The following is a 19,725-nucleotide window of genomic DNA, read 5'->3' as shown; positions in this document are numbered from 1 at the left end:
CATAAAAGTGCCATCTTTACGTTCCTCGGCTGACATGTCTGACACGCCTTGCACGCTTTGCAAAACTGTTCAATATCGCCTAACATATTAGGCCAGAACATGACCATTCATGATCTGGCTTTCATTTTCTGTGCTCCCGCATGCGCCGTGTGAAGAAGGTTCATCTCCACTTTTTTAGACATAGGTATAATTACCTTATTGCTGCGGAATAGCAAGCCGTCCTGCGCATGCATCTCCTCTTTGTATGACCAGTACGCGCGCTCTTGATAAAGAACGTCTTGCTTCCTAAGGGGCCATGTCGTCTCTGCATATTCACGAAGGTTTGTCAGGGTGCTGTCGTCTTTGTTGCTGCTAGCATGTTGGTCAAGCGCTGCTCCAATACTGAAACACAGTCAAGCACATTTACTTGGAAATGCTCCGTTTCCTCTTCCATGCGTTGTTTTCAAGGAAATCTTGACACAGCATTAGCAAGAAACATCTCCTTTCCAGGTTTGTACGTCGCGTTTGCTGGGTATCGCTGCAATGTCAGACGCATGCACTGTAGCCTTAGCGGACACTGATGCAGAGGTTTGAAAAATATAGAAACTAAAGATCAGGGATCTGTTTTGACTACTATGCTGTGCTCACCAAACAAATATTCGTGAAACTTTGTGCAACCGTGTATGATTGCAAGAGTTTGTTTTTCTATTTGTGCATATTTGAGGTAGGTATCTGAGTGATCTCGAAGAAAATGCAATGGGATGGCCATCTTGCATAAGAACGGCGCCCACTCCCAATTGACTTGCATCCACCGAAAATGTCACTCGCTTATTGGTGTCGAAATAGCTCAGTATCAGTGCAGTGAATCGAGATTGACGAAACTTGTGAAAGTTTTTTTCCTGCTTTTCAGTGCAGACTCACGTGATATCCTTGCGAAGCAAAGTTTGGAGCGGGGAAGTTGCGACAGACATGTTAGGTATGACGCGCTGCACGAAATTAGTTGTGCCAACGAAAACCTTTAGTTCCTTACGGTTCTTCGGAGGGTGCATGTTCAGAATTCTTTCAACGCGTTGCGGGTCCAGCTTCAGACCTTCAGTGGTAAATATGTGGCCATGGTAGCAAACTTTGGTCTGCAAAAAACAGCAATTTTTCAAATTTAGCTGTAACTTATGCTCACGATAGCTGGACAAAAGCTCCCTGAGGTTGTGGTCGTGCTCTTCTTTAGTCTTTCCCCACAGCAAGATATCATCCATGACAACTGCGACGGACGTCAGTCCCTCTAGCAAATGGTGCATCGTGGCCTGAAATATCTCTGGCGCGGAAGCGATACCGGAAAGCATGCGCAAAAAGCGATAGCGGCAGTGTGGTGTGCTCATTGTACAAAGCTTCGAACTCGATTCTGCGAGCTTGATTTGCCAGAAACCTGCAGCCGTGTCAAGCACCGAAAAAAAAAAACTTAGCCCCAGCAAGCCTCGGCGCTACGTCTTCGAGAGCTGGCACGGGGTAGTTTTCACGCGGCACGAGTGTATTCCACGCCTTTTAGCTCTCCCAGTCCCGAGAAGACTTCTGCGTAAGGTTGTGCTGCCGAGTAAAGCTCTTCAGCAGGAACGTTCTCTATGCGACAACTAAAACCGACGCGTTGTGCTACTGATCCACTTAAGTTGATGGGTAGGTCCTGTTTTACTACTAAAAAGGATTCTTCATGCGTCCGCGAATTAGCCAAAAAACGCTGACGGATTCTAGTCTTTGCAGAGGTGTTGTGACCAAAGAATGCTGTTAGTATCGCATCGCAAGCTTGCTGTGGCTTGTATGGTAGCGCCCTAACGTGGTTTTGCGATATCACGCAACAGTTGGCGCCAGTATCAAATTTGCATGTGAATGCCTCGCCTTCAATATTAACGACAGCACTCCAGTGGTCTGCTAATATTGTGCTGACTGTCAAGGTTTCCGGGAAGTAGTCATCATTATTCTCGGCCTGCACTTCGCGTAGCTCTTTCTTTCTCGGGCCTTGCTGTATTCGTTGCGGTGCTGTCAAATTGCATGCCTGCGCGAAATGATTTAATTAAGCCACCAATTTTCGTGCATGCGTTTCCTATCACTGGACAGGTTTCAACACGATGATTAAGATAACCGCACCGTGTGCATGGCAGTGCTCGTGTGGCAAATGTGCACATGACTGCATTTAGTGACAGCATTGGCGCTTCACTGATCTGATGATATTGCTCCTAGCTTTGCTCCTGAATGCGGCAAATTTCGACAGTGTTCTCGTACGACGGGTTTTCGACAATTAAAGCTCTTGCAGAGTTTTTTTTTGTGCGCCCAGTATTATACGGCTTCAAAGCAAACGCTCTCAATTTCAAAACTCACAATTTTTCACGAAAATTCTGAGCTCTGTCAGCCACTCGTTGAAGGATACACCTTCTTCCTGGTTTCTGGAGGTGAAGCCCCCGCCGCGGTGGTCTAGTAGCTAAGGTACTCAGCTGCTGATCCGCAGGTCGCGGGTTCGTATCCCGGCTGCAGCGGCTGCATTTTCGATGGAGGCGGAAATGTTGTAGGTCCGTGTACTCAAATTTGGGTGCTCGTTAAAAAACCCCAGGGGGTCGAAATTTCCGGAGCCCTCCACTACGGCGTCTCTCATAATCATATGGTGGTTTTGGGACGTTAAACCCCACATATCAATCAATTTGGAGGTGAAGCAAAATTCATTGAAGGTTAGGTTAGTCGCAGGTTTGTAGAGCTCTTCGAACTTCAGCAGCAGTACATCGATGTCATTTTTATGAGCTTCCTCTTCAAACTTCTAAGTATTGTATGCATTTCTGTCATCTTCGCTCACAACTATGAGTAGCGTCACTGCTGGCACTTCTTTCAGCTGCTCTCTTAACTGAATAGAGGAGCTAAACAGTTCAAACTCACGTTTCCATGTGGTCCATCCTAACCATGCGTCACCGGATGTATCCGAAGGTTTCGAAAGAGGAAGTATTGTCGACGAAATCGACATGGTGTACGGGCACCGCTGCCACCATGTAAACGGGCCGGTAGTCGAACAGTGAAATGCCTTTATTACTGCAGTGACAGTGATCTTATATTAGTATAGACGTGACGCAGAGGTCCCGTGCACATAGTGCTTGATGCTTGGCCAGATGATGTCACGCTGGCACAGCTCTTCTACACTTTGCAGTGCAACACTCCAGCAGCTAAACTGTATTGCCGGATAGCGACAGTGTCTAAAAATAATGAATTTCGTTTTCCTTGTAATCATTGGGTTGTCAATAGGCGGTTATAAAAATAAGCGCATTGTGACAATTGGCCTTTCGGGGATGTTATCTGATTTTATTGTATCGCGCATTATCTTATCACAATAGCTCACACCTGAACGGAATGTCTGCCGAGTTTCGTGATGCCGCCTACGGTTGAACACCTTGGCTTCCTAAGCTACTTGGGGTGGCTTGACCCGGAATATAATTTATTATTCTCGCAAGACGGCTCAGAGCAACTGAACTTATTCTCAGCTCTATACTCCACTAGTCGGCAAAGCAACTGCTGGCCTGTGAATCTGATAGCGGGTTAGCGTGGACTATACTTTTTCAGTGTTCCTTATTAGAAAGTGATGAGGACCGGTACAGCGTGAATATTAGATATGTGCTACTTGACAAGTTTATGAGTTCACTGAAGTAAAAAAAAAGGCAGTTCAGGCTTATCACGTTGACATTCCTGGCAATGATCATGTTAGCGAACTTGGTTTAGTGAATCACGGTGATTGATTGAAATCGTGGCTAATTCGAGAAGTTGTTTTGAATATAGGAAGCTGCGACTGCTTTTTGGTGGCATTTGCAGTATCTCTGTGTCCTCCTTATATATATATATATATATATATATATATATATATATATATATATATATATATATATATATATATATATATATATATATATATATATATATATATATATATATACTTGTTTTTCCTGTGAGAGAAATTAGTAACAACAGACCTTAGAGACCTCCGAAAAAGTCTGCTGGGGGCACAAGGCGGAGTTCATTTTATTTTTATTTTTGCGACTACAAAACCTAACTCACTCAGTCGTTGTGGTAATTGGCCGTTATTAAGTTGCAATCATTGCCGCTAAGAAAAGTATATTGAATTAGTGAAAATCTAAAGAATTTATACGGCCCCTAATGCCAAACAGTAAAGCAGTTCAATTAGCTCTTCTGACTACGGCTTGACAGCAAAAAATAGTTATCGCATGGTACACTTCAGAAGGTACTTTGCATTGATGGACAGCGCGTTTTTCATACGACCCTTTGAGTTTCTATTGAGCTGACTCAATCTTGAATCACATATTTTTGTTTGAAATGCTGATAACTCAATACAGCCTCCCCCCGAAAATGTTCAACGTATGAGCAGTAGGCAAACACTGCTGTACGCATGTATGGGCCCTACCCAAACTGCCTAATTTACTAGATGTACAACTGTGACAGACTGGTTTAAGGTTTTCTACAAAATGCAAGTTATATGTTTTCAAAGTGATTTGATATCTAGGCTTCAACGCCCCAAAACAACCATACAATAATGAGAGACACCGTAGTGGAGGGCTCCGGCAATATTCACCACCGGGGGTTATTTAACGTGCACCCAAGTCTGAGCACTAGGGCCTGCAGCCTTTCAGCCTCCACCGAAAATGCAGCCACCGCAGCCGGGATTCCATTTCGTGCCCTGCGGCTCAGCAGCCGAATCACTTAGCCACTAGAACACCGCGGCGGGGAAGTGCGCAAAGTATTGTTAGCACTTTTCTTGAGGCATATTTAAATCCTGAAATTCAATTGTGTGTTCTAAAGTGAAACTTAGGGTAATGGTAGCAGCCATCGTAACATGGTCATTTATGTGTTGCTGCGGGGCCACTGAATAAACACAATTTCCACAATCGAAAGGTATAATTGGCTGGGCTTTTCGAAGACTACGTGTACAAGTGGCGGCTACAGTAGCTTCAATTTTGGCCCGCCTCCACACTTGGCGAGCTTCTCTGTGAACACTGAAATAGCATGGCGCAAAAAACGATGAGCCGAGAAAATGGAAGCAGTCATCAAACCGTTTTTTTTTGTTCTCTTTTGTTGTATTTTTCGCTTTCTTTTCACGCGATACTCTTCCGGCGTTGACGGATAGCCAGCAATCCCAGCAATCTGTTCTGCTAAAGAGTCTCTACAACGTGCCAACCTGGCTACCCTTCACTCCATTCTTTCAGCAGGTGACTTGCCTTTGCTCGTTACTTTGCAGACTGTTGCGCAGCTATATATATATATATATATATATATATATATATATATATATATATATATATCTTGAGTCACTAAATTCGACCTGCCACTTGAGTTCGAGCGCATACACAGACAACAAAGCCGATGCCCCGAAACTATTTGTCCAAAAAACGGCGAAGCAGCTGTTAAGCTTTCGCCTTGTCTAGTGGTACCGTAGCTACGAGGCTGCAAGCGAGCTCAAATGTACCGCCTGTTCACCATGGTTCACGTGGTATGATTTTGAGCAAGAGAGATGCATGGACGAAAGAACAGCAACTAGGGCTTTAGCGTCCTTGCTGCCTGAAAGTCAAGAGCGCTCTCCTATTTCTCCGGCTCGTGCATCGAGCCATGCAGCTCTTAATTTTATAAGGCCGGCCAAACGCATCTTGCGTTCCACTTGCTCTCAGGTGGCTCAAGGTTATTGATACGCAGTGAATGTCTTTGCGAGACGTGGAGTAATAGTGCTTTGGCTCTAAAAAGACCAAATTGATAATGAAAAAGCAGTGTCCCTGATATATGGGCGTGTATGACGTTCAACTGGTGGCTTGGATGGTATAATTAGCCTATAGGTTCTGGTGATATTTGAAGTTTGTCATGCGAACTTCTCAGCATGTCGCGGTGGTTCTAGGCTGTACGTGGCTGGTCGAAGCGTCATAACTAAAAGAAACAATAGGAAAGGAAGCAGAAGTGGAGATGTAAACCCGACACGCTTCTGCTTTGCTACCCTACACTGGTGCAAGAAATTAAGGGATGAAAAAAAAAAGCAAGGCATGAAAGTACTAACAGTAAACACGTGCGCCTGTTCATTGCACACCTAGGAGCAGTCGCACAATCTGGTGGATATAAAAACAATATCAATTCCCGAGTCGTTAGGGCCACGGTTAAAAGATCAACTCTTCCGCAAACGGTCTGTCATCTAACTTGTCCAGCGCAATGAGATCAGTGACGAAACTATACGACCTACACTGTGTCTTTGTGATCCCTTTGTGACTGAACGAATGAAAAAAAAAAAAAAACTGCAGGAATCCGCATAGCAAGTACAACTGTTGACAAGTTCATCAACAGAACCCCGAAGAAGTCAGTGATGAGCAAAGCTACCTACGTAAAATAACATTCGTTAAGGTTTCACAAAACGTTGGTTTGGGCGAGTTGATCCATCGTATGAGAAAATTTGAAAAGCGCATATAACTAAGACGAAACACATACAACAGGACCGGTGCTTAAACTTCCAACTTACGCCTATTTGAAACAAATAAACGTTATATACACTCGCATCAAGTTCGTGGATATGCACACATTATCCCACAGAAGATCACATGGGTCAATCGTACAGCATGAAACATGAAATCAAATCATCGAGCATCCAATTTCGTCGAAAGAAAAGCCGCCTTATTTATTGCAATGCCAATGATGTAGTATATATCTCGTGCTTTTCTTATAAATTACACCTCAACTAATTCGCGTTCTCTTATCGTTGTTCTTTGTTTCAAAAAAGGTGCTCTGAAATAAAGCCGTGCAACCACATACTGGAAATGTTATGCTAAGTAGCTACCAAATCCCTTCTCGACATCATTATTGGGCTGCCTAGCACTATAATAAAGCACGGACTAATCTGTCCAAGGTAAAGGCAACCACAAGTAAGGGAGATCTGGTAAACCTCATTTGCGGTACAGGCAGTATAAACAGTCCTGTGATTGGTTTGACATTATATGAGTGTTTTCTTCCTGTGAAGGTTTCAGATGGCTGATAGTTTGCAAGGTGTTGAAAAAAACTGAATTCATATAATGTCGGCTAGCTTGTTGAAGTTGTGAAATACTTTATAAAGGTATGGAATGACAAGCCCCGGACTTTTGTCAGGAACTTGTGTTAAACGCTCAATTAGCAATTTCGATTTCTTAAGCAAAGTCTCGCAAACAGATGAGACAAAATACACCAAGAAACACGCCTTCCCTAATTGGTGGACTTGTTTGGACCTACTTGGCTTTGCCTGGTGCACATGCATTAATACAAGTAAAAAAGCATTATTAATACAAGTAAAAGCTGCATATCATCAAGTAAAAGCTATGCATCGATTTTACAGCGTGTGTTTTATGCTGTAATATTGACTCATGTAATCTTTTGTGGTATCATGTATGCATATCCACGAGCTTGATGCAAGCGCATATGTTTTTCGTTTCAAATAAATGTCAGTTGCAAGTTAAGCGCCAGTTTTGTTGTATGTGTTTCGTCTTCATTTTTTTTTGTGCTTTTCAAGTTTTTTTCCTGATGTTGCTACCTCAGGTTTTATGAGATGCAACTATTCATATGGAAGCATTTTATTGGTCTTGGTAAGAACTATGTCAGTCTTTTCAGAATAGTGTGATGTGGAACCGATCTCCTAACCTTCTATTAGGCGCTTAGTGAACTATTCGTAACGAGGGCCTCCAGTTGAGACCGCTGCGATCATTTTCACGTCACAAATAGGATGCTCCCGCTCACCTTGCTGCGTAGTCATGGAACGCGACGTCCGGGCGTACTCGCGGTGTTCAGTTCTCAGCGTGTGAGGCTTACATTGCCCTGCTTGTGATATTGTGGCTGCATAAGCAGTGCTAGGTTGTGTGCAAGACGCTTATAGTAATGATTAGAGCCGTATTATTTTTGCGGAGTTGTGACTGAAGATGAGAAGCACCGCGTCTTCTGGTGAAACACAGCCACAATATTGACTATTCTTCTCAGTGAATATTTTGTAAATATGATCGCAACGGTATTACCGTTTCAAAACCATGATATGAATATGACAGACGCCGTAGTGGAGGATTCTGGAAATTTAGAGCATCTGGAGTTCTTTAACGTGCAGTGACATGGCCCAGCACACATGGGCCTCCAGGATTTCGCCGGCATCGAAATGCGACCGCCGCTGCCGGGATCGAATCCAGCGACCTTCAGGTCAGCAGCCGAGTGCCACAGTTGCTATTCCCTCCAGCAACGCGTCGGACCACGAACAACTTCGGCTTGTTGGTGTACCGTTCGATGCCTGAGTGCCAGACGTGTGCGCCAGACCCCGCTCGCAGTTTTCATCGTTACTCCAAAGGGTCAGAAATGCATGACACCTGGCTGGCAAAGGCGAAAATGGAAAAAAACGCCAAAGCTAACTCACGGGTCCACGGAAAACACTTTCGATTGATTGATTGATTGATTGATATGTGGGGTTTAACGGCCAAAAAACACTATATGATTATGAGAGACGCCGTAGTGGAGGGCTCCGGAAATTTAGACCACCTGGGGTTCTTTAACGTGCACCCAAATCTGAGCACACGGGCCTACAGCATTTCCGCCTCCATCGGAAATGCGGTCGCCGCAGCCGGGATTCGAACCCGCGCCCTGCGGGTCAGCAGCCGAGTACCTTAGCCACTAGACCACCGCCACGGGGCGCGGAAAGCACTTTCGTGACAAGGATTTTATATATACGCTGTCGCAGTTAAGATGTTTCGTAACAGCTCACGTATGCTTACGAAAACTACTAGCAGCTCATAGTGTGCTTTTATCGACGAGTTTACTGATGATGCAGAGCCACAGGCTTCTTGTAAAGATCACATTAAGTAAAAAGAAAAGCACCCGCATCTAAATATCTCTCATGGTGAGGTGCTTATGAAACATTCATTTTGTTAAATTTAAGATCTCATTGAAGGTGCTGAATGAATACTAACATTGATACGTTGTCAACAAAAACAAGCCAAGGCGAAAAGGAAGACTATTATTAAAAATAAAAAAAATAAAAAACTAATTGGTGATCACCGCCAGTCAAATTGAAGCACAACTAAAATGAGCAGTAGTGGGGAAATGGGCCATGTGTTTGTCATATTCCACCAGCATATAGTGGCGATCCATTCAACTAACCATTTCCATGCGTTCGTTCAGTTATGCCTCTGCATTGCTCGTAAGTGCGTATTACTTTGCAGTGGTCGCGTTCTCTCGTTTCGGCAAGTCCACTCGCAAAGTCTGCGAATTTTCACGGATAAAGTATTAAATACCATATTAGCAGCTTAGCATTGGCGACATCATTTGCATCACCCCTATGGCGTCAGTTGAGCCAGCATTAGGTGACGATTGTAGCCCGCCTCGCATGGCTGCCATCGAAGCCACCGACCCGCGGTTTGCTTGCCCAAACTATCAGGTCATACCCCTTCTTCAACAAATGACCTTCACAACTAGAGGGAAGCACGCGCCGTGCGCACAACATAAACGCCAGGTGGCAAAAAAACAAAATCGCAGCTTTGCCGCAAACGCAAAGCAATGAACGCGATAGGAACAAATTGAAAGGTCAATCGCACAACGGCAAGGAGATCGAAGCGTGCTCTGCGTTTCTCGGGCACAAATGACGCACGAAACCTACTCAAAGCTACAGATGAACGCGAATAGGCGTCTCGTGTTGCTTCGCTGTGTCTGAAAAGCACGTTCTTTTCATAAATGGAGACTGTGCGACAATTACAGTGACATTTGTGCACCCGGTAACTACAATAGAATCGTTCCTGAAAGCCCAAGGCCAGCGTAAGATCCTCTCCACCGCGAGATGAGGGCGTGCGAGTGAGTGTCGCCCCCCTCCTCTCCGCGGCGCGAAGTACGCGTTGGAGATGCGCGCGCCCCCGCGTTGTGAATATGGGGTGACCCGCACTCAGTGCGCCATCTTGCTGGTAATGCTTAAAACACAATAATTACCCCCTAGATGCGCGTCAGCAGCGGTAAGTGGTAGATATAGATAGCTTACCCTTTGATCGATCAAGAAGGTGCTCCTCCGTGGCTCAGTGGTTAACGCCTCACACTCACGATTCAGAGGTCCCAAGTTTGATTCCGCGCGTCGGAGTCTTTTTGTGGCTTATATATATATATATATATATATATATATATATATATATATATGTATATATATATATATATATATATATATATATATATATATATATATATATACGGTCAGTGACGTTGGCGTCGAAGCTGGCGGTGAAATCCAGCCGACAGTGTAATAAAACCCAAGAAATACACGGTGGGTTGCAGCGGACGAAATGCTCTGCCATCTTATGAGTGACGTCACTGCCTAGGTGGCGTCACGCTATGTCCTGGAGCCTAATTTTATCTCACAGTAGGCCTTGACTATGCCCCATTTCTATTTATTAATCAGGAAGAGTTTAGTCGATTGCGAGCTTTTAGCACGCTATTTCATACATATATAGAGTATATCTGAATACTAAGGAGCAGGTTCCGAGTAGAACGTTGCGATAACGGAAAATCATATGCGAAACAGTCGTGGTAACATCTGAGGAAAGACGCACAACTCTTGTGTCGTATGTTGTGCTCTATCGAAGAAGCGCTTCGAGTGCCTCCTTATGTAGCAACCCGAGTAAATCGCAGCGTCTACCTTAACGTTCTTTTCTCAGCTTGACTACTGCTCCTCGCTGCCAAAAGAGAATCAAGCTGTCGCTATTTTGAGACATTGTAAGAAAATGCACGTCGTCAACACACGAAGCAGTCAGAGGACGATCATTATTTTGCTGCGCCCCCTGTCACTCTGTGTCAAAGAAGAAGATAAGAGCAGAAGAAGCGTGGCGCGTTCTCTTTCATCGCATTGCCGATAAATGGAGAGGGGTGTGTGTGAATAAGCAGTCCTGACGGCCCATCACGTTGGTTTGTGCCTTTTGCCTCGGTGTTCGCGCAAAATGGCTAACTACCACTTTCAGACTCGCTCCTCGCCACCCGAAACGACTCTTGGCTCGACGACGTTGTTGTTGTCCCCCCGTTTTTCGCTCGCCCTCAGGCGGACGAGCCCACGTACGGCGACGGGCTTCCACTTTCCCCGGTGCCTCTTTCGTCTCACTAATGCGTTTCTTCGTGTAAAAAAAATGAGAGAGAGAACCCGATACGAAGACGGGCGAAAGGCGATAGTATAGAATACTTCCCCGAGTGTCAGATTTCAGCCGACCCAGTGGAGATTTAAGAAACGGTGAAGTTTCTGTTTCCTCCGCGGCACTTCTCAGGTCGCTCTTGTCCGACGCGCTTTTCTCGCACTGAGATTCAATTTCCAGATACATTGAGGGGCATTCGCTGGCCGCGCTGCGAAAGCAACAAAGGAGAATAAAACCGAGAAATAAAATGACGAATAGCTCAGCAAGAAGTTTTTCGGCAGTTGTCTGCGTAGAGAGAACAGAAGACAACCGGTGAGAAAACCTTGACGTGGCCCGAAGATCTGCAAGTAGCACAACGTCGCTCTCAAAAAGCATCCCGTCTTTTTCGCCCGACAAGCGTGCGATGGGTGCATTTGAATTTAAACAAACAAAAAGCATGTCCTGCGTAGAATTTTTTTCCTGATTTGAATTGAATTGAATTGAAAGATTATTTGCCCTGAAAAAAAATCGAGGCAGTGACCTGAAGATTAGTGGTACCAAGCAGTGAATAATAATAATAATAATAATAATAATAATAATAATAATAATAATAATAATTATAATATGCGCACAGTAAACGCTCTCCCTTGGCGAACTTGCTGAGCGTGACTCATCCTTCGTGCTTTCGTGCAGGAATTCGCGCACGTTAAGCACAAAGACACGCGCAGCCTTCGTGTGGCTTCGCCATAATAAGAGTTACGTTTAGATGCCCTCATTTTGCCTCATTATCCGACCTTTCCGTCGCACTAGCTCGCAGAGGAAGTTACGCTGAAGGCTTGGCGTGAAATGAGTTCATAAAATTTCGGCGTTTGTCGATGGCTCGGCGCTGACATTTTCTCTGCAGCCACGCACTTACGACTCCTCTGCATTGAAATAATAAATAAGTGAATAAATAAATAAATAGATAAATAATCAACCTTGAGTTGTATATGAGCTTAAGTTGTCGTTGATTAGTTGTATTTCGGAGATTTATTTCTCGCCGATGCAACATGGATTTTGTGTTACCATTCTGACCCTCTCCATTCCAATCTTGTGTTATCTAGCATGATATTTTTTTCTTATAAGGTGTAATGACTTTCTAGACACCAAGACGCTAGTGTCGCTTTAGCATTGACATACATACTATTTGTCTGTTATGGCGTTGCACATAAATAATTTACGCATATAACAGCGAGGTACTGGAGATTTCTCGTGATAAAAAGAAACATTGATAGCCCAGAATGCTCTTTTTTGTGCCGTCTTTCTTGTCTTCTGTGTCCCCGTCGAATATGCGCTACAACACCATATGTTCAAATGATATCTCACCAACTAGCCTAGCTCTCAACCTTACTGCCCAGAATACCCCACTCTGATAAGTGACGTAGCTTGCGCGGCAAATTGCTTCGTTATATTCGAAAACAGAAACATGTAGTTATGAAACCATTATAGTGAATATAGTTCCAGTGATTGTGCTGTATCATTTTTCTTTATAACTTTCTTCCTTTTATATTCTCTTGTTTCCTCTTTCGAACCCCTATCTGATGTGCATGATTGGTGCGATTTCGGGAACGCTATTTTGCTGCTAATTACGTGGGGGTGTTCAATCTATGAAAACTATGATTTAAAATTAAGTTCTTTCGTACTTATGTGCACGATTTCACTGCATTGCATTATATGATTCATCTGTATTAAAACCTAGACTTCATTTTCATGGTTTTCCTCACTCGTTTTATGTTTTGCTGTCCACTACCATTTTTCGCCGAAATGCGCCCTTAAATTCAACAAATGTTGGGTGACAGTTTTGAGCATTCATTAAACATGTAGTGAATCCACGGGACTTGGAATATTTGCACTCTCGGGTGCTTGTAATAGGTAATTTCCAAAAAGGACGCCACTCGCACAAAGAGATAACGCCCGGCCGTAACTGTCTTCATTACGTGTTAACGCTGAGTCCCGGCTAATAAACGCCTTAACAACTCCGGGGCGTAGGAGCCGGAGGTTTTTGGTTGTACGCGAACATCACCTCCGCTATTTCCCGCTCAATCACTCGACGGAGAGGAGGGTGCATGGTCGCCGATCGTTGAACAGCCAGCGGGTAGGCAAACGCCAGGAGAGAGAACTGGCGTGGGATTTCCTCACAGAAGAAGGACTGGAGTTCTGCGAGCAACGTCATTTGGTCCGAACTCGCCACCAAGCCAGCACGCTTTGCACCACATGATGAAGTGCGATGGGTCATCAAACGCTTCCGGCAGAGCTCCTCGTAGATCTGGCACAGCGTTATGATCTCGGCCACATTGACAAGGTTTTTGGCGAGCAGCATGGCGAAGGTATTATCGTCAATACTTTTCATGACATGCCGAACCTAATCAGACAATGCCGTTCTTCCACTGGCTTTCTTACACAAATAGAGGACATATTCGATGTAACTGGTGAAAGACTCAGCGGCCTGCTTTGCGCGTTTGCCTAAGCGCTGTCCGTCTTTCAGCTTACGAATGGCAGGGCGGCCAGAAACGTTGATGACGGTAGTCTTAACATCAAACCAAGTCGAAAAATCTAACGCGTAGTTGTTGTACCACAAACTCGCCACTCCAGCAAGGTAGAATACCAAGTTTGTCAACTTGCCGTCGTCATCCCATTTGTTTGGTGCATTCACGAGCTCGTGAAGTGCGAGACAGTCCTCCACGTCGGTGCCATCAGTGCCAGGGAAGGTGGGTGGATCGCGCATGCGTGGGACACCGGGACAAGTGGGCGGCACGGGGGGACGCTTTCGCTGCGAAGTGTCTTGATGCATGATAGATGGGGCGTGGTATACGATATCGAAGCTCCACGGGCATCGAATGGAATCAGAGCACTCTCCACTAATTTTAAAGCGTTTATTAGCCAGCCCTCAGCGTTAACGCGTAATGGCGACAGTCACGGCCAGACAGGGCATCTCCGCCTGAGCGGTGTCTTTTTTGAACAAGAGCCACTACAATATGCTCGAGAGTGCAACCAATTTCTCAGCCCCAAGGCCTCATTCACTGCAAAAGAACATTCATGACCAACAAATAGATACCTTGATTGATATGTGGGGTTTAACTTCCCAAAACCACCATATAGATAGATGCCTTGTTGGATGCCTTGTTGGATGCCTTGTTGGATGCCTTGTTGCCTTGTTGATAGATGCCTTGTTGATAGATTCCTTGTTGGAGTGGGAAGCACTACAGCATACTGAACATAGCATGACATGTCCCCCTGCAAAACACAAAAAATAAAGTTAAAGATTACTTGCCTTTCAACCACCTCTCCTGGTGTACTTTTTTTTACAGACATTGTCTTTGCATTGCTAAACTCAAGGAAACAGATCAAATATTGGTTACTGTGCTTTGACAAGACCGAAATGCATTCAGAGTTAGCGTCAGCCCTGGGAAACTTGAACGCGCAAGCCCTCGCTTGACGATGCGACAAGTTGAAACTCTTGTCCGTAAACACATACATACCCAGCCCACTAACAACGAGCAATATATTACATACACCTTTTAACGTTGGCGGTAGGCTGATGTCTGAGGTGTATTGGAGTAGAAGTGGCTTGTTTACTATCACCCGCGAGATTGCGCGACGGGACAAAGGGTCACAGAGTCATACATAATTTCTGACAGGTACGCTTCACAAGGCGTCGCCCCACCTGTCTTTCGTAGCACTCCATTAGCCCCGAGAAGTTGGAGTGGTGCGGCCTGGCGGATGACGTCACGGCACGACTCTTTGATGCGAGCCGCGGCGCGCCTACATAATGATGCGCTCGCTTTGTGTGCTGTTCCAATGTTTGCGTTCGCTTTTTGCTTGTCTCAAGCTGCAGATGAATGAAGAAAACATTCAGTAATGTTTCAGGTAAAACAATAAAAAGTTTACTGTTGCTACTGCGCAATCACGTGCTAGGTCGTATAGCAATGTGAGATAAGTGAAAAGGTCTGTGTCACGCTGCTAACCCCTATGATGAATTCCATTCGTGTCGATGACAGCCGCATTCCGACGGGTGTGAAAATCAAGAACACGCTTCTGTTTGGATACAACAAACTCATTGACACATAATCATGCGATTTTGACAAACGATTAAGACACCATATTTACATTATAAGGCTGAAATGTGCATGGGTGATTTCTTTCGGGGATATCAGTGCTTCTCCTCCCCTAGAATCACTTGTACCGCAGGATTCCACGTATCTACGATCAGCGGTTTCACAAGTGTATCAAGGCCCGCGCTCGCGTGCAGCATCGAGTATCGCGACATATAGGCGCTGGCCCTACAATACCACCGCCGCTGTAGCGTGTTTCTCTCATGTACTTGTTCACTCAACACATTGTTTAGTTTTATGTTTATATCACGATAATTTTGAAGCTTTAATTGACCGAAATTATTGAGGTTAAGTATGGTTGAGGTTAGGTACGGAAGTTCATATTTCGGTCCGATTCTGTCTTCGTGCAGAATCGTAGCCACGGTGCGGTCCCGCTCCAAACTTGCAGTTTAGATAGCCACCTCATATGTTAAACTTCCTTGCAGTTGAATACCTCTTGGTGGACATGAAGTGTGAGATCAGTGCTCGCCTCGTCGAGGCGAAGGTTGTTTAGTTATTACATTGATCCAGAAGCCTATAGGTTGAAAATTTTTCGGGGTTGGGGGAGGGCACCTACTTGAAATGATCATTTTTCTTTATGCATGGAGAAAAAAAGTTTCGGGGGTAGGGGACAGGCCGGGTGAGCCATCCCGTATAGTTACACTACTGCTTGGGCCACGTCCGTGAGAGTGCCATAGAAAGACTACATTTTGACTTTCTGTCGTTTCTGTTGAAATTGTTGCTATCAGCGGTGCTTCCACGTGAAGCTCCTATTAGCGTTTGTGCCCCGCCGTGGAGGTCTAGTGGATAAGGCACTCGGCTGCTGGCCCGCAGGTCGCGGCATTGAATCCCGGCGGCGGCTGCATTTTCGATGGAGGCAAAAATGCTGTAGGCCCGTATACTCATATTTGAGTGCATGTTTAAGAACCCCAGGCGGCCAAAATTTCCGGAGCCCTTCACTATGGCGCCTCTCATAATCATATGGTGGTTTTGGGACGTTGAACCCCACATATTAATCAATTATTAGCGCTTGTGTGTCGGGACCTAGGAAAGAAGATGAAGCGAAGGGTTGAGCCACTACGCACGTGTTATTCTTCTTCGGATTCTCTGTTGCCATTAAAACGTAGTTGTGTCCAGTACGCTCTGAGTTTTTTATTGCCGTGTGCTACAGGGTCGGCTATGTCGAGCCCCAATATTGTGATGCCGCGGTAGAACACTCCACCATTTCACGCAAATCAGGGCATAGGACTACATAATCCTTGCGACTGTCTAGAATAAACCTGTACACATGAGCCCAGTGAACGGAAATAACTCATTATTTCCAAAATCGTTGTGTGTGCGGCACCATTATTTTGTTTGTTTGATGAATATGTTGCGTGAGTGCTTATGACAGTCATATTTATGTAATGTCTTTGCTGTAGAAACCACAGTTCTGTCATATCATTTAGATCACTCGCATATGCAAGTGTAGCGTGCGCAGTCAAGCGCAATGTATTTAGTGAATTCACAACTTCCTAATTTTATTTACCATACTTCTGCACAGACATGTTCTCCCAAAGTCTATGCCTAGTTGTAATAACGTTACTACCCCTTAGCATATTTTTTTCTTAGCACCAGTTTTGTGGTGTACGCAATAAAAACAACGAACGTCTTCTCCTGCATCACCATGTTCACAATGAATCTTCCATTCGGACGGAATCTGCCTATACTAAGCTAAATTATGGAAACTTCTTGCAACATTAAAAACTTTCACTAGTTGGCAAAACACACACATTGTATGTTGTGAAATTCGCGTAACGAATTTGAGAAATAATCACCAACGTATCGCTAAAGAGCGTGTACACGGAAGGCGGAGAAAGAGGTGACAAGCGCCGGCTGAGCAGGCGAGTCGGTGTCGTGACGTCACATCGCCGCGACCGCAGTGACGCCAGTGTTCGTTCTCGGGGCTAATAGATAGGTGCGCACTTTGATGAGGTCTGCTTGGGTAGGCTACCCGTTCAACTCGTACAAAACGATTCTTCCTTCCTTTTATTTTTTATGCTTTTTTCTAGTAGACTCCTAATTTCCGGAGCGAAGATATGACCGGGTCAGATGAAGAGTCTTATATTGTTCCCTCCGTTTAATGTTCGTTTGGTTGTAGGAGCTCGCATGTACTGTGAAATAGCACATCTCTAAACTTCCCTGATATTCACAACACTTTTTCGTCCGGTCTAAAATTGACCTTCACTTGCGTGAATGCGCTTGTTCCTATCGCGAAATTTGTATCTTCACCGCCATTTTCCAAGTGTCAAACATTGACTATCGCCAGTTGTTTAGCTTTGTTATGTTCAATTGGTCTCAACACGAGCAATGACGTGTTTTCATGCACTACTTTCTAAACATGATGGTTATTACGGCGTACGAGTTCGCTTGTATAACATAAAGAAATTTCGGTATATTTGAGGTAGCAGTAAGAAATTTGTCGGCTACTTGTAAACTTACTGGCTACAAAGTGATGTTCGGTTAGTTGGTTAATTCTGTGAGATACCAGTGAATAGAAAATCTACATGAAAAAAAAGACGAAAACACAAAGGTTGATATGTGGGGTTTAACGTTCCCTAGCCACCATTAAATGATGAGGGACGCCGTAGTGGAGGACGCCGAAAATTTCGACCAGCTGGTGTTTTTTACGTCCACCCAAATTTAAGCACAAGAACCTACAGCATTTTTACCTCCATCGAAAATGCAGCCGCTGCAGCTAAAGTTTGATCACGTTATATGCGGGTCAGCAGCTGGGCACCTTTCACTAGACCACCGCAGCGGGGCGATGAGACAGACAAAAAGCAGTGTCATTTTCCCTTCCTTGCTTATTTTTTCCGCGTGGTTTTTTTTTTCGCCAGTGCCCTGTTATCGACCCGGTTTTAACATATATAACATATATAAAAGTCAAAAGAATGTTAAATCAACTTTACGAGAGTTGTGCGTCCTCTAAAGCAGTGAGAATTGTACTGTGAATATTGAAAGCAGCTCAGGGCAACACTTCACGGTCGTTGCCATCCTGCCAATGCAGTATTCGAGCATCTGATGTAAGAAACAAGACATCTTGTGCCTCGCACAAGGAAAAAAAATGAACGTGCAGCAATTGTGGTGAAAGTACTTACAATTGGGGCGTGTCTATAGTCAAGCGCATCATTTTTTTCTTTGAATGCTGGGGCAACACACCTGCCATTTGCAGCACCCCTTGCGTTATGCATAAAAGCCTTGGCAGAACCGCCAAAGACATTGACAGGAAGCGCGTACGTGTCGGCATCGAAAGGAAAGAAATTAATAAAGAGAGCATGCAGGCGAGCAATGCACAAGGAAGGAACTCGACGAAGTGAGCTATGACATGTGTAGGCAGGTTAGGAGCAAAAGCACTGCTCACGGAAAGCCTGCTCGTGCGCATAGCGCTGAAACAGGGCCAACAGCAAAGCAAACGTCAGGACGTGGGACTACTATACGGAAGCGAGGTTCTCCAGAGGAGGCAATGCGAAAAGGTTCGCGAGATATTGCGCCTTGAGGCACTTGTGGGCGATTGGAGCAGAGGGGAGGCCGGAGCACGGCGGCATTGAAAAGCCTCACAGCGACCAGAAAAGCGTGAGCGCGGCAGCAGGCGTCCACGAACGTCGCCGGTGAATGCATGCAAACCTATGCGTGTCTGGTGAAGTACCGACGCCAAGCTACCTAGAAGACGGGCTTCTCTTCCGAGCATGATCATAAATAAAAGTGGCTGAACGCGAAATTTGCGTTGCTGCTCGGGGCAACGCGGCAGAGCTGTTTTCGCCTGTGTCGTGCGGCGGTGTCTGAGGGAAGTGTACTTTCTGCTCGCTCGATTCTCGTCTTCTACCCCGAAGAGGGCCAATTCATGCGTGAGTCGTTTCTTCTCTCTGGCCTGCCTTGAAATTCTTTTTCGCCGACAAATTTCATTCCGCCCTTTGCGCCCCATTCTTGCATCCTTTCTCGCTCACTCACAGTCTTCTCATCCTTTGTCTCTATCAGACCCTTGGCTTCGTGGATAGATTCAGAGTAACCCCCCTTCTCCTTCGTGGTATGTTGCCTGCCCGGGAAGCATCGCAGTTGTCTTTGGCGTGCTTCCTGCGAACGAAGCAGTCTGCTCCTGGATAGGTATTTCGGTAAACCTCCCCGGGGACAACTGCTCCCGGGAGAATATGACGACAGACGGAGGGCAAGCCGGGAAATAGGCGGGCCGAGGGCGACACGCGCCTCTTATGGGAAATGCAATGGCAGCGCGAGAATATGTACGCCACCACCGAGTGTTCTCGATCGAATCTGGCTGCGGAACTGGTACAAGTTTACGCCGCTCTCGTTTGCAGCGTACACGCGGCTTGCCCACCGTTTTTCTTTCTCTTTATACCATCCTTTTTTTCTGCCACGCACACCGTCACGTAACAGGCTGGAGGAAAGAATATTTTGATTTCTCCGCCGGAACA

General features: G+C 45.2%; 1 long non-coding RNA gene across 1 annotated transcript in view; it reads right to left on the bottom strand.

Moving 5' to 3' along the window:
• LOC142776455 (uncharacterized) overlaps positions 1–19,725 on the bottom strand; it is a 193,235-nt gene that overhangs the window by 127,162 nt on the left and 46,348 nt on the right. Inside the window, exon 2 of the long non-coding RNA XR_012887550.1 lies at positions 14,221–14,399. This is a non-coding gene — a long non-coding RNA (uncharacterized LOC142776455). The remainder of the gene's footprint in view (positions 1–14,220; positions 14,400–19,725) is intronic.

The sequence above is a fragment of the Rhipicephalus microplus genome, chromosome X (assembly GCF_043290135.1).
Source record: "Rhipicephalus microplus isolate Deutch F79 chromosome X, USDA_Rmic, whole genome shotgun sequence".
Lineage (NCBI taxonomy): Eukaryota > Metazoa > Arthropoda > Arachnida > Ixodida > Ixodidae > Rhipicephalus > Rhipicephalus microplus.
The sequence above is the reverse complement of the archived record's forward strand: the minus strand, read 5'-3'. Positions and strand labels throughout refer to the sequence as shown.